The sequence below is a fragment of the Oncorhynchus mykiss genome, chromosome 16 (assembly GCF_013265735.2).
Source record: "Oncorhynchus mykiss isolate Arlee chromosome 16, USDA_OmykA_1.1, whole genome shotgun sequence".
In the NCBI taxonomy this organism is placed as follows: domain Eukaryota; kingdom Metazoa; phylum Chordata; class Actinopteri; order Salmoniformes; family Salmonidae; genus Oncorhynchus; species Oncorhynchus mykiss.
The window spans coordinates 48047844-48063316 of record NC_048580.1 but is presented as its reverse complement, the minus strand read 5'-3'; the positions used below and the strand labels follow the sequence as shown (position 1 = coordinate 48063316).

General features: G+C 41.5%; 1 pseudogene; it reads left to right on the top strand.

The window, feature by feature from the left end:
- Positions 1–15473, top strand: part of LOC118939550 — a 32941-nt pseudogene that overhangs the window by 11657 nt on the left and 5811 nt on the right.

Genomic DNA, 15473 nt, shown 5'->3' with positions numbered 1-15473 from the left:
CATTTTAAAGTGAATGGTGTTTCTAGCTTAAATGGTTTAAGAGGAGTAGCATTCCAAAGAATAATAATAAAAAGTCTGAAATAATTTGGACAATATTTAGTGTGTCTGCTTTCACAAGCCAGAGTAATAAATCGCTTCATGAAATTTGTAACCTCGCCACTATGTATGTTTTTTTGCTCAGGCTGTTAACTTGTATAAGAACCCTCAAAAATCACCCTGAATTGACCTATTTCTTTTTACCATATTTGACCATAGTCCAACCCCTGTCATCACATGGACCAAAGATGGAGATGAACTGGACACAACCAACATTAAGGTGAAGAACTACAACAAGTTGTTGCAGATCCCCAAGGCCTCGTTTGAGGACGCTGGTGAATACACCTGCACAGCTACTAACAAGATTGGATACCTGGAACACACCATCGCTGTCCAGATCAAAGGTCAGACAACATCTTCATACCTACAGTGCCCTCCACTATTGGCACTCTTGGTATGAGCAAAATGGGCTGTGAAAAAAATGTCTTTGTTGTTTATCCTCTTGGATAATGTTCACAAAAATCAAAATTTTAATTGAAATAATTTTTTTTTTTACAAATAAATATGAAATATTTATTTGTAGACACACTAAATATTGTCCAAATAATTTCAGACTTTTTATTATTATTCTTTGGAATGCTACTCCTCTTAAACCATTTAAGCTAGAAACACCATTCACTTTAAAATGTGTAGACACGTCTGGAATAGTTTTTCTCCGAATCATGTGTTCCAGAATTATTGGCACCCCTAGAAATTCTTATGAGTAAAATTGGACAAAAGTATATTCCCATTCATATTTTACGTTTTTATGTTCACCTGAGTGATTAGGAATACTTAAGTGGTAAGCCATGACTTCCTGTTTCACTGGGGTATAAATATGTGGTGACCAGTGGTAATTTTAGCATGTAAATCTTGGTGGGGCAAAATAAATAATAAAGTAGGATGTACGCCAGCAAAGCCACAACACTAAACCATACATTAATAGCACTATAATGGTGACAAACAGTGCCCACAAACTGTTAGGGCCTACATAAAGCTGCCCCAACATCTTACCACTGCTACACCTGGCTATCAGCAGAGCCTTGTCTGGCAGCGAAACAGTTCATTCAGTTTCATTTACTGCCTTTAAAAAAAACATAGCTGTTATGGCTGACTTGTTTAAACAAATGTGGTTTCTAATGACCATTGAGATTTACAAACTATGGCTTAAGGGGACGACAAGCGGATAAGAGGCAATCCGTAATTTCGATTAAGACATTCATGAGCGAGCTAGGACAGACATAGTCAATATAACCATTTGTTTAGCACTTTTGAAATGTACAGCGACAGAATTTAGAACATGGACTGTTCTTATAGTATTCTCCCTGTTCACCAAGACCGAACCGTAGGATACATTAAGGGGACATATAAGTAGACAATGAAAGCTCTTACAAAATTTTATTATTACATTACCAGCTGTCAGAGCAGCTCACAGATCACTGCACCTGTACATAGCTCATCTGTAAATAGCCCATCCAATCTACCTCATCCCAATGCTGTATTTATTTATTTATCTTGCTCCTTTGCACCCCAGTATCTCTACTTGCACATTCTACCATTCCAGTGTTTAATTGCTATATTGTAATTACTCTGCCACCATGGCCCATTTATTGCCTTATACCTCTCTTATCCTACCTCATTTGCACATGCTGTATATAGATTTTTCTACTGTATTATTGATTGTATGTTTGTTTATTCCATGTGTAAATATGTGCTATTGTATGTGTTGAACTGCTTTGCTTTATCTTGGCCAGGTCACAGTTGCAAATGAGAACTTGTCCTCAGCTAGCCTACCTGGTTAAATAAAGGTGAAATAAAAAAAATTCAAAAAAACATTTCTCTAAAACAGGTTATAGGCTACATGTGCACCACCAAGTCAGAACAGTAGGCAAAATTAAGAGGGGTAAATAGACCAAATTATTAGGGTGAGGCACATTGGCTACTAACAGCTTACTACACAACATACAATTAGTATTATTTTCTTAGCTACAGTATACATTTCTCCCTGGCATATTACATAGTTTATGCAGCAGCATACAATACATTTTTGAACTTGTTGTGCTGTGCTCACTTGACCAGGAAGTGGCACGGCGGTCCTTCGTGGGCAAATTTAGTCAATTTAGTCATTTATGGTGCTTTCAAGACAACTAGGAACTCGGAAAAAAACAAGGTCGAATCATGATGACGTCATTGATCTTCAGGTCGTAGCTCTAGAAAGAGGCCCGAGTTTCCGATTTACAATTCGGAGTTGGATGACCGTTCAAAACGTATTCCGCAGTCGGAGCTCGTTTTTTGTCTTGAACTCACTGAAGTCAAGTTTTTGCAGTTCAGAGTTAACAGTTGTTTTGAGTGCGGCACAAATCATGCTTCATTGACACCATGGCCAATGTTGAATGTTTATAATTTTAAACTTGGAAAAGAGATTTGGGACCACACAACCACTCCACTGAATAGCAGGCTAGTGATTGCTTCGCAATGCTTGCAGTTAGCCACTGCCACTGATTCCTTCCAAACCACTCATTGTTGAATTTGCGATTTCCAACTTGTTGTGTAATGTTTATGTCCAATGGCCGATACCTTTTATCTATAATTTCTCTTCATTATTTATATTCATATGACAAGGATTAAAAAGGATTTGCCAGTAGATTGTCGTCTTGATTCATGATGATGACTGCTAGCCAAAATTTTGAAGGTATGATGTTGACATGATCAGTCCAATCAAAGCTACTGTAGATATAACATGATTTTATGTAATTTTATCTGTGGCCAATGACCTTGAACCTTGTTGGATGGTCACTTCTAATGTAACTCTATGGCAGCACCAAAGGGGCTTGAATTTTCGAGGTCTACCCTAAGACTTGGCGGTGACGTACTGTCCCCACGGGTGACAGAACACTGAGCTAATCATGGTGCAACTAGAGAACATTACCAACTCCTACTCTCCGTATTTTCCGCTGGCTGCCCCACCCCCACAGAAAGCACTGAGTTAGGTTGAAACACCTGCATTTTGGAAGCCAAAAATATCATCGAGGACAACAACCACCTGAGCAATTGCCTGTTCACCCCACTACTATCCAGAAGGTGAGGTCAGTACAGGTGCATCAAAGCAGGGACCGAGAGACTGAATAACAGCTTCTATCTCAAGGCCATCAGACTGCTAAACAGCAATCACTAACACAGAGAGGCTGCTGCCTGCATAGAGACTCACTAGACAGTTTAATGCCACTTTAATAATGTTTCATATCTTACATTACTCATCTCATATGTATATACTGCCTCTTATACCATCTATTGCATCTTGCTTATGACGCTCGGCCATAACTCATCCATATATAGTATATGTACATATTCTTATTCCATCCCTTTAGATTTTTGTGTATTAGGTATTTGTTGGGGAATTGTTAGATTACCTGTTAGATATTACTGCACTGTCGGAACAGAAGCACAAGCAGTTCGCTATACTCACATTAACATCTGCTAACCATGTGTATGTGACCAATAAAATGTGATTTGATTTGATATTGATTATATAATTTATTGCTAAAATTGTGGGGCTCTGCCCCACCTGCCCTGAATGACGGGTCGCCACTGGAGGTGACACGCAGGCCAAGTTCCCATAGTCATCCATCACTATGGGAAAGACCCGAAAATACATGAATGATGTGCGACAAAAGGTTGTTGAGCTGCACAAATCAGAAAATGGCTATAAGAAAATAGCTCAACGGTTAAAAATGCCCATTTCTACTATTAGGGCAATAATTAAGAAGTTTAAAGCAGCTGGAGATGTTAACAATCGGCCTGTAAGAGGATGTGTGCCTATATTAACCCCACGCACAGTGAGGAGGATGGTTTGAGTGGCCAAAAAATCTCCAAGCACCACAGCTGGAGAATTGGAGACGTTAGTTGGGTCTTGGTCAGAAAGTCTCCAACGATCAGACACCACCTACATAACCGCAAGTTGTTCGGGAGGGTTGCCATAAAAAAGCCTTTGCTGTCGTCAAACAACAAACTCAAGAGCCTACAGTTTGCCAAACGTTAGTGGAACTTTGAATGGGACCGGGTTCTATGGTCAGATTTGACCAAAATATAGCTTTTGGAAACAAACACCAGAGGTGGGTTTGGCGTAGACAGAAAGATAGCAATGCAGAAAGGTACCTCATCCCCACTGTGATCTTTGATGTTGTAGGGCTGTTTTTCTTCTAAAGGCCCTTGGCAACTTGTACATTGTATCATGGACTCCATCAAGAACCAGCAGATATTAAATCAAAACCTGACTGTCTCTGCTAGGAAGCTGAAACTGGGCTGTGGTTGGATCTTCCAGAAGGACAAAGCACACCTCAAAATCAACACAAAAATGGTTCACTGACCACAGAATCAAGGTTTTGCCATGGCCATCCCAGTCCCCTGACCTAAACCCCATAGAAAACCTGTGGGTTGAGCTGAAGAGGAGAGTCTACAAGCGTGGACCTCGGAATCTGAAGGATCTGGAGAGATTCTGTATGGAGGAATGGTCTCAGATCCCTTGTCATGTGTTCTCTAACCTCAATACGCATTATAGGAGAAGACTCAGAGCTGTTATCTTGGCAAAGGGAGGTTGCACAAAGTATTGAATAAAGGGGTGCCAATAATTATTGTACACTTATATTTGAGAAAAAATATTTGTTTGATAAGAATTAATTTTTTCATTGATTCATTTTTACTTCAATTAAAGGTTCGATTTTTGTGAATATTTTGAATGAAAGACCAAGAGCATGAACAATGAAGAAAAACAATTCACAGCCAGTTTTACTCATATAGCAAGGGTACCAATATTAGTGGAGGGCACTGTATTCTCCATCACACAGATACAGGGATATTTTTACGATATTAACTCTCCCATTGATCTTTCACATAATCTTTGCATTTCACTAGACAGGTTTCCATTGGCCCAGTTTTATTCAGCCAAAGCAATGTAGCAAAAAAAATATTTGCAACGTGTTATGGAGACGGCAGATATAGGAGACAATTTATAAAGATCTATATGTCATGTCCTGACCTAAGTTCCTTTTTTATGTCTCTATTTTGTTTGGTCAGGGTGTGAGTTGGGGTGGGAATTCTATGTTTTGTTCTAGGTGTTGTACTTCTATGTGTTTGGCTTGGTATGGTTCCCAATCAGAAGCAGCTGTCAATCGTTGTGTCTGATTGAGAACCATACTTAGGTAGCCTGTTCCCACCTGTGTTTGTGGGTAGTTGTTTTCTGTTTTGTGTTGCTTCACCTAACAGGACTGTTTCGTTTCTTACATTCTCGTTGTTATTTTTGTTTCGTGTTCTGTTATATTAAAATATTAACATGGACACTTACCACGCTGTGTGTTGGTCCAATCTTGACTATTCTTCCTCAGACGAAGAGATTTGTTACACTATAACAGTTCAGTTCAATAGGGATGGATTTTTCTTTTGTCAAACTGATGATGGAAACTGTGTTTTTCGAGACAAGAAAATGGTTGCCGAATCATTTTGAAGATACGCGGGGCACGTGATGTCTCTGCCGAGTCCCCAACAACCAGATGTTCCGATTTTCAGGGGGAAGGGAAGGAGTTCATGTGACACGACTTCTTCTTTTGGACGTTAACATGGCGACACTCCATCTTAACTCCTCCTCCTCTTTTACTGGATTGGTTGAATAGTGCAGAGGAGAACCTCTGCAGACAGTTATTTATTCTTCTTGTCAAGACCAGTATGTAAGGGATGTAGTTTCGGGCATTTCTTGTGTGCCTGCTACGTTAGGTTAGTTAAATGGAAACGCACCCAAGCAGGCAATTGACACCTATTTTCTATGCAAACTTCCTAAATATTGACAAAAAAATCACTGGACAAGTTAATGGAAACTGCTACTGTTTGATTTACAATGGGAGGAAATAGCTCATTTGGTAACACTTTCTATGAACCACTCATATAGCAAATATTCACTGATGTAGCTTAGATTTTTTTTTAAAATCTAAAATGCTGACCTGAACCGTGTATTTAACAGCGGCTCCATTCTGGTTGGAGAAACCCAGTAACCTGGTTCTGGCCCCAGAGGAGAATGCACGTTTAGTGTGCCGCTCTGACGGCATCCCTCGGCCCAGTATCCGCTGGTTTATCAACGGAGATTCAATCGAAGGTAAGCACAGCCACCTAACCTAAGAATCCAAGTGCACTTTTGCAAATGACTGCAGGAGATGACACTCAAATTGCTCAATTACCCGTTTTATGTATAAAATCCACTGTTTTTGTCACTTAACTGAAGACTTTATAGTAAAGTAACAAACTGTTCCATAACTGCAAGGACACAGTATTTGACTTACTTACTGTACTATATGCTTTTTTCAGATGCCACTATGGTTCCAAACAGGCAGGTGTCAGGTGATACAGTTACCTTCCATTCAGTCACTGTGGCGAACACGGGTGTTTACCAATGCAATGCTTCCAACCAGTATGGCTACCTGTTTGCCAATGCCTACATCAGTGTACTGAGTAAGATACCATATTCATTTGCAGAAAATAACCATAATCCTCTCTGTTTATTGAAATACTTGTAAACGTTAACAGAAATGACAGCAGATCATCATGTAAGCATTGGTATAGTCATATGTTCTGTTTCTGTAGATGCAACACCACGTATCCTCAGGCCCAGGACTGCCCTGGTGAAAGTCATTGAGGGCAGTTGCGCCTGGCTAGACTGCCGCTATTTTGGCTCGCCCGTGCCCGATCTGCGCTGGTGAGAACATGTTTATGATGCTCTTCTCTCAGGTGTGTGTGTGTGTGCATGCATGTGTCTAACTGCCTACCTCTTTTTGCACAGGTCTAAGTATGGACTTGGAAATCTAGAGGGAAATCGCTTTAAAGTACACAGCAACGGGACCCTGCAGATCAGAGGCACCTGTATGGACGACCAGGGGACATACCTGTGTATTGTCAGCAACGCTGCTGGAAAAGACGAAAACCGGGTCAAATTAGAGGTCAAAGGTGAATACCCAATAATAGCTTAACTGTAACGCTTCTTCATGTGGTTCAATATACATTGTAGGTGTTCTCATGATCCGTATCCTCTGTTTCTCCAGAGTCCACCAAAATCCTCAAATGGCCAGACAATATGAGAGTCCTCCGAGGGACTGATGTCCGGTTGGAGTGTAAGGCCGAACATGACCCCACAGTCACCGTCACCACAACCTGGATGAAGAACAAACAGTTCCTCATCATAGGCTGGAGGTGGGCCTGACTATGACTACTCGTCCTTGTAACCATTGAAACCATAGGGTTTCTGTTGCCACCCTAATGTCCTAGTTATGGTTATAGCTAACTTCAAACTAAGAGTTATAGTCTATATATGAGTATAACTAAAAGCTAAATGGCGAATTGTTCAACTGAATTTGTCAAGATGACTTCCTAATGTCATCAGCATGTCCTGTTAATTATCTACAGGCTGTCACTGGAGGATTCAGCGCTGGTCATTACAAACGTCAACAGACGAGACGAAGGCAACTACACCTGCATCATCAAGACTGAGATAGACAAGACCACTATCTCCGCCCGCCTGGTGGTGATGGGTAGGACTCTAACGTGACGCTTAGTAAACATACACACAGTGCTTTCAGAAAGTATTCACATCCCTTGACTTATTCCACATTTAGTTTTACAGCCTGATTTCAAAATGTATTAAATAAAAATCTCACCCATATACACACAATGCCCCATAATGGCAAAGTGAAAACATGTTTTTAGAAATGTTTCCAAATGTATTGAAAATGAAATGGAGAAATATGTCATTTACATACTGTAAGTATTCACACCTCTGAGTTTGTTAGAATCACCATTGGCAGCGATTAAAGCTGTGAGGCTGTCTGGGTAAGTCTCTAAGAGCTTTGCACACCTGGATTGAGCAAAATTCTTCAAGCTCTGTCAAGAAGTTTGTTGATCATTGCAAGACAGCCATCTTGCCATAGATTTTCAAGACAATTTAAGTCAAAACTGTAACTGTCACTCAGGAACATTCAATGTCATCTTGGTAAGCAACTCCAGTGTAGATTTGGCCTTGTTTTAGGTTATTGTCCTGCTGAAAGGTGAATTACTCTCCCAGTGTCTGGTGGAAAGCAGGCTGAACTAGGTTTGCCTCTAGGATTTTGACTATGCCTAGCTCCATTCTGTAAAAGTTTTTTTTATCCTGAAAAACTCCCCAGTCTTTATTGATTAAAAGCATTCCAATAACCTTATGCAGCTGCCATTATGCTCGAAAATATGGAAAGTGATACTCAGTAATTTGTTGTATTGGATTTGACTCAAACCTTACACTTTGCGGTATTCATTTGTGACTTGCTGCAAACAAGATTTTTATTCTGTAAAGGCTTCCTTCTTTTCACTCTGTCAATTAGGTTAGTATTGTGGAGTAAGTACAATGTTGTTGATCCATCCTCACTTTCCTCCTATCACAGCCATTAAACTCTGCAACTGTTTTAAAGTCACCGTTCGTTCGCCTGAGAGGTTTTCTTCCCCTCAAAATCAAATAAAATCCAATTTCATCGGTCACATACACGTGTTTAGCAGATGTTATTGCGGGTGTAGCGAAATGCTTGTGCTTCTAGTTCCGACAGTGCAGCAATATCTAACGAGTAATATCTAACAATTTCACAACATACACACACAAATCTAAGTAAAGGACTGGAATTAAGAATATATCAATATTATGGATATTACATGTTATGGAATGTTAATTACATTGTATTGTGTGACAGGAGTAGATAGACAGCATGTAGATGCTGTATATATTTGGAATTTGCCACACCAGTTTCCTTCCCTTCCTCCCAGATCGTCCAGACCCTCCCACAAACTTGAAGTTGTCGGACTCCTTTGAGCGCAGTGTCAGGCTTTCCTGGACCCCTGGAGATAGCAATCACAGCCCTATCAAAGGTAACAACTCTGCCTTACACTCTCCACCTCAGGAGCAGAACACCCAGAGTAAACATAGTCCTGATGGCATGCCACATGTGCACCAGACTTTCTTTGAAATGGTCAGAGTTAACCAAAATCAACTGAAGTAATCAGTGTTTTTTTTTCTCTGGGCTTTACCTCCAGAATACCTGGTGCAGTATGATGATGACGACTGGTTACCTTACAACTGGAGAAACCTTTCCACATACCCTGGAAACCTCAACTCTGTCATTCTGCAACTGTCACCATTCATTATCTATGAGTTTAGGGTCATTGCTATCAATGATATTGGAATGAGTAAACCCAGTCGCTCGTCCGCCAACTTCCAGACTGGTGGAGCGCGTGAGAATTTCATGCTTGATGCGTGTGATGATGTGTTATGAATAAGGGATATCTATTGTCTTCATTAATTGTATTGAACAGGAATACAGCTGACAACAATTATCTTTCATATTCAAACCATTGGACAAAGAGCTTTCAAAATCATTTGTATACTTGCTATGCTTCTCAGCCCCAGACACCATCCCTAAAAATATCAAAGGAGTGAGCACATGGAGAAACAACATGGAGATCAGCTGGGAGGTGATACGTTCAAATATACAGTACCGTGCAAAAGTTTGAGGTCACTTAAATGTCCTTGTTTTTGAAAGAAAAGCATTTTTTTTTTGTCCATTAAAATAACATCAAATTGATCAGAAATACCGTGTGGACATTGTTAATGTTAACTACTATTGTAGCTGGAAACGGCTGATTTTTAATTGAACATCTACATAGGCGTACAGAGGCCCATTATTAGCAGCCGTCACTCCAGTGTTCCAATGGCATTTCTCGCATGGAATAGCCTTCATTTCTCAGAACAAGAATAGACTGACAAGTTTCAGAAGAAAGTCCTTTGTTTCTGGCCATTTTGAGCCCGTAATCGAACCCACATATGCTGATGCTCCAGATACTCAACTAGTCTAAAGGCCAGTTTAATTGCTTCTTCAATCAGTTTTCAGCTGTGCTAACATGATTGCAAAAGGGTTTTCTAATGATCAATTAGCCTTTTAAAATTATAAACTTGGATTAGCTAATACAACGTGCCTTTGGAACACAGGAGTGATGGTAGCTGATAATGGGTCTCTGTACGTCTATGTAGATATTCCATTAAAAATCAGCCGTTTCCAGCTACAATAGTCATTTACAACATTAACAATGTCTACACTGTATTTCTGATACATTTTATGCTATTTTAACGGACAAAAAAAAGTGCTTTTCATTCAAAAACAAGGACATTTCTAAGTCACCCCAAACTTCTGAACGGTAGTGTGTGTGTATATATATGTATAATGAGAAATTAAAGTTAACGTTTATTCAATGAAGAATAACAACTTTTATTCTGTACAATTAAACTTCCTTGTCTGGTATGGGGAAAAGGCACTGAACAACAGAGAGTGGAATGGGCCCCACCTAAAGTACTTGGTGTGGTGGAAACGGAGGGATTCCAGGGAGGAGTGGAAGAACGCTACCACTTGGTGGTGTAAATACTACATTTACGACGCAGACACCTTCACACCATACGAGATAAAGGTCCAAGCTGTCAATGACTTTGGGCTGGGCCCAGAATCCCCTGTCATCATAGGCTACTCTGGAGAAGACCGTGAGTATCACCACACAATCCCTTCCTGCAGATACACAGAGACCCATTTACGGGTAAATATAGACCATCCCTACTTGACACCTGGCAGTCAGCCACACCATAGTGAATTGCAACTTCCTCTTGGTGTCTCCCAGGTCCCACTGCTGCCCCCGTCAAACTGCGTGTGTCCAGGATAGAGGCCACCAAGGTCACCGTTCACTGGGACCCTGTGGCTCGCAGCAGCATCATGGGTGAACTGAAGGAGTACAAGGTCAGACTACTGGGAATAAGTGACTTGTTTAGTTTCTGGTTTTCAATTCCAAGTGTAACAAACTTATGAGATCCAGGCTACATTTGGTATACATTATGAAAGCAGTGGATGGAAAGCTCTTCACACATCGGCTGAATGAATGAACAAATGAGGGACTGAGGAACTGAACGAGGGAACAAACATACAAATTAACGCATGTGCTGTGTCCCCCTATCCCAGGTGTACTTCTGGCGAGACAGTAGCCAGCTGAGGTGGCTGAGTGTGAGCAGGGCCATGAAGTCAAAAGCCTTTCCAGCCAGCGGGCCGCGTCTCTCTGGTGTCCTGCCGGGACTCATCCCTTACAGCAACTACAAGATGTACATAGTGGTGGCCAACAACCGATACGAGGGACACCCCAGTAACACCATAGAGTTCTCCACTCCAGAGGGAAGTAAGGAAAAACATTGTGATGCTGTATTAGATGTGCCAGTTTTTCTGTCAGCTCTTTTCCTAAACATGTATTTTCCTTTGTTTATTCTTAGACTTGACCTTTGATCTATGTCACTCGCCTGTTCCCTTCCATACTGCAGTGATAGAATGGCGCCGGAGGAAATAGTGGTTGTTTTACGGGCTCCTGACCAATTGTGATATTTTGAGTATCATTTTGACTGACACTTACAGCTATCACTAACCTTAATTTGGACTTCAATGATTCGGAGGCCAAATACATATTGATTATCTCGGACCAAGCCCAAAACCCGGACAATCGAAGGACACTTATAAGAAATCCTACTATGCCTTCCGACAAACTATCAAACAGGCAAACCATCTATACAGGACCAAGATTGAAACCTACAACACCGGCTCTGATGCTCGTCGGATGTGGCAAGGCTTGCAAACTATCATGGATTACAAAGGGAAACGCAGTCGTGAGCTGTCCAGTGACACAAGCCTACCAGATGAGCTAAATACCTTCTATGCTCGCTTTGAGACTAGCAACATTGAACCATGCATGAGAGCACCAGCTGTTCTGGACGACTGTGTGATCATGCTCTCAGTAGCCGATGTGAGGGTCATTGAAACAGGTTAACATTCACAAGGCTGCAGGGCCAGACGGATTGCCAGGACAGGTACTCTGAGCATGGGTTGACACCTGGCAAGTGTCTTCACTGAAATGTTCGACCTCTTCCTGACCCAGTCTGTAATACCTACATGTTTCAAGCAGACCACCATAGTCTCTGTGCCCAAGAACACCAAGGTAACCTGTAGCCATGAGATGCTTTGAAAGGCTGGTCATGGCTTACATCAACACCGTCATCCCAGACACTCTGGACCCACTCCAATTCGCATACCGCCCCAACAGATCCACAGACGACACAATCTCTTTTGCACTCCACACTGCCCTTTCCCACATGGACAAAAGGAACACATTTGTGAGAATGCTGGTCATTGACTACAGCTCAGCATCCAACACAATTGTGCCCTCCAAGCTCATCACTAAGCTAAGGACCCTGCAATTAAACACCTCCCTCTGCAACTGGATCCTAGACTTCCTGACGGGCCACCCCTAGGTGGTGAGGGTAGGCAACAACACATTCACCACGGTGACCCTCAATAAGAGGGCCCTTAATGGGTGAGTGCTTAGTCCCCTCCTGTACTCCCTGTTCACCCATGACTGCGTTGCCACACATGACTCCAACAGCATCATTAAATTTTCAGACAACACAACGAGTAGGCCTGATCATGGACGACGATGAGACAGTCTACAGGGAGGAGGTCAGAGACCTGGCAGTGTAGTGCAAGGACAACAACCTCTCCCTCAATGTCAGCAAGACAAAGGAGCTGATAGTGGACTACAGGAAACGGAGGGCCCGAGCACGCCCCCATACACATCGACAGGGCTGTAGTGGAGCAGATTGAAATCTTCATGTTTCTGTGTCCACATCACTAAGGAATGATCATGATCCACAGACACCAACACATTCGTGAAGAGAGAACGACAATGCCTCTTGCCCCTCAGGAGGCTGAAAAGATTTGGCATGGGCACTCAGATCCTCAAAGTTCTACAGCTGCACCATTGAGAGCATCTTGACTGGCTGCATCCGACCGCAAGGCGCTACAGAGGGCAGTGTGTGTGTACGGCCCAGTACATCACTTGGGCCGAGCTCCCTACTACCCAGGACCTCTATACCAGGCGGTGTCAGAGGAAGGCCCTAAAATTGTCAGACTTCAGCCACTCAAGTCATAGACTGTTCTGTGCTACCGCAAGACAAAAGGTACAGATGTACCAAGTTTGGAACCAACAGAACCCTAAACAGCTTCCACCCCCAAGCCATGAGACTGATTTAACACTGGAACCATCATAGGGCAACGGCCACTGATGTTTGATTTTGTCAATTAAAAAAATCTGCAAAAAAAAAAGCTTTGTCCTACTCCTTCCCTGACTTTTCCTAAATATTTGTATTTTACACTACTCATTTGTCAGCGTTCTGAAATCACAAACCGAAAAGTATAGAGCCTTTTTACCTGATTTGTGACAATGTGCTGTAGGACATTGGTACCCAGCCAGGTGCTAATGCGTCTCTCTCGCCTCTCTGAATTAATGACAAATGGGTGAATGAACGATAATTGTGCACCGTACTTTACAATTTAATCTAAATAAGGATGATGAGGGTGAAAAGGGTGATGTGATTTAATTTAGAAAGGCAATAGTGTAATTATAAGTTTGTTATGCCTGTTTATCAGCAGCACATCATTTGGCCACGTGTCTTGCGGTTTGATACCATTCTCTTTTACATTTTACTTTGTTAAAAGAAGCTGTTAACGGAATGTTTTATTTACTGTAGCTCTATTACTAACCTCATTTATTCTAAGGGAAATGAAAACATGCTACGTGTTTAAATATTATGTTGTCAATGGATGAAGGACCAATAGAAACCTGATACAAACTGATAATGCTGCATGGGACTTCAATGAACTGAATGATGAGGAGGGTGATTGAATTTGATTGATCTGAATGACGAGGGTGAATAGGATGATTGAATTTAGAACAATAGTGTAATGATATTGAAGAATTGTGGGCGTTGTGGGTGGTCTAATTATTTTATTATGAAAGACTGGAAAATGTCATTAATTTCCACTCAGATAGTCAAATCAGACACTAAGTACAACATACAATGTTTGAAGTTCACAATGGCAAGCCGAACCAAAAGAATGGACGCATGCACTGACAGCATTGCAAATGCTGCAGAATTTACTGAAAGTGAGTTGGAGTCAGATGCGGGATCAGATATTCAGCTTGAAAGCGACGTTGCTAATGAAGTCTTCATCTGATTCTAATGTTGACTTCGAGCCTCTGCCTTTGATGCCTGAGCCTCCCTGCAGAAAAACCAGAACAAAGCCAACTGAGACCGTCATCCCAACTGCCACCCTGAGACAGGAGGGAGTTTGGGAGGGATGGCACGGTTTGAGTAGAAAAGAGTGATGAGTTTGTGACATGCAGATGTTGCAGCACATCAGAGATTGTACTGTTGCGCATGCACACAGAAAAATAAACAGTACGTGGTGTGGGACATGTCTATGGATGAACTCAAAGCATGTATTGCACACTTTATTGCATACGGCGGCAGTCATTTTTGGTCTGATAGGTAGGGAGGGGACTTTTTCCGAGAGACCATGCCATGCATCCGCTTCAGAAAGATTATACAACACCTGTGGCAGGTGCACATGAAACAAGGCCCATGAGAACTTTTCGTTTGTGGTGCTTGCTCACACAAAGCCCCGAAAGCTGTGTGCTGACTGTGGACCCGAAGCATAAAGAGAAGAGATTGATTCATGCGTAAAGGCACAGGTATAAGGGCACAATACAGTGTCCGATACAATCAACAAATTACTGTTTTTATTTCTTGCGTTTGTTTAAGAATACGGTAAATAATTTCCCCTGTGACCTGGCTGGTTATATTCATTTTAGCTTTTTCGTTTCAACTTTGTCAAAAGAATCTGTAACTGTACTTTATTAATTACTATAACTATATTACTAAACAAATCTACAAATAAAGTTGATCAAATGGAGTACTTTAATGTTTTTATCATAAGGGAAACAAAAATAGGATATAGTCCTACGTTTTTTCTAGGACTTTGTAGAATTATACAAAAAATATCCTTAACTCTTATCTAAACAAATAACTTTTTTTAATGTATATATTTCTTCATGCAATTAATCCTTTACAATCGTTGAGGTCGAAGGAATTGTAAAGCTCCGAGGCACAGATATGAGGAAGGGTACCAAAAACTGTATGCAGCATTGGAGGTTCCCAAGAAGACAGTGGCCATCATTCTGAAATGGAAGAAGTTTGGACCACCAAGATTCTTCCTAGGGATGGCCGCCCGGCCAAACTGATCAATCGGGGGAGAAGGGTCTTGGTTAGGGAGGTGACCAAGAATCCAATGGCCACTCAAACAGTGCTCCAGAGTTCCTCTGTGGAAATGGGTGGACCTTCCAGAAGGACAACCATCTCTGCAGCACTCCACCAATCAGGCCTTTATGGTGGAGTGGCCAGACGGAAACCAATCCTCAGTAAAAGG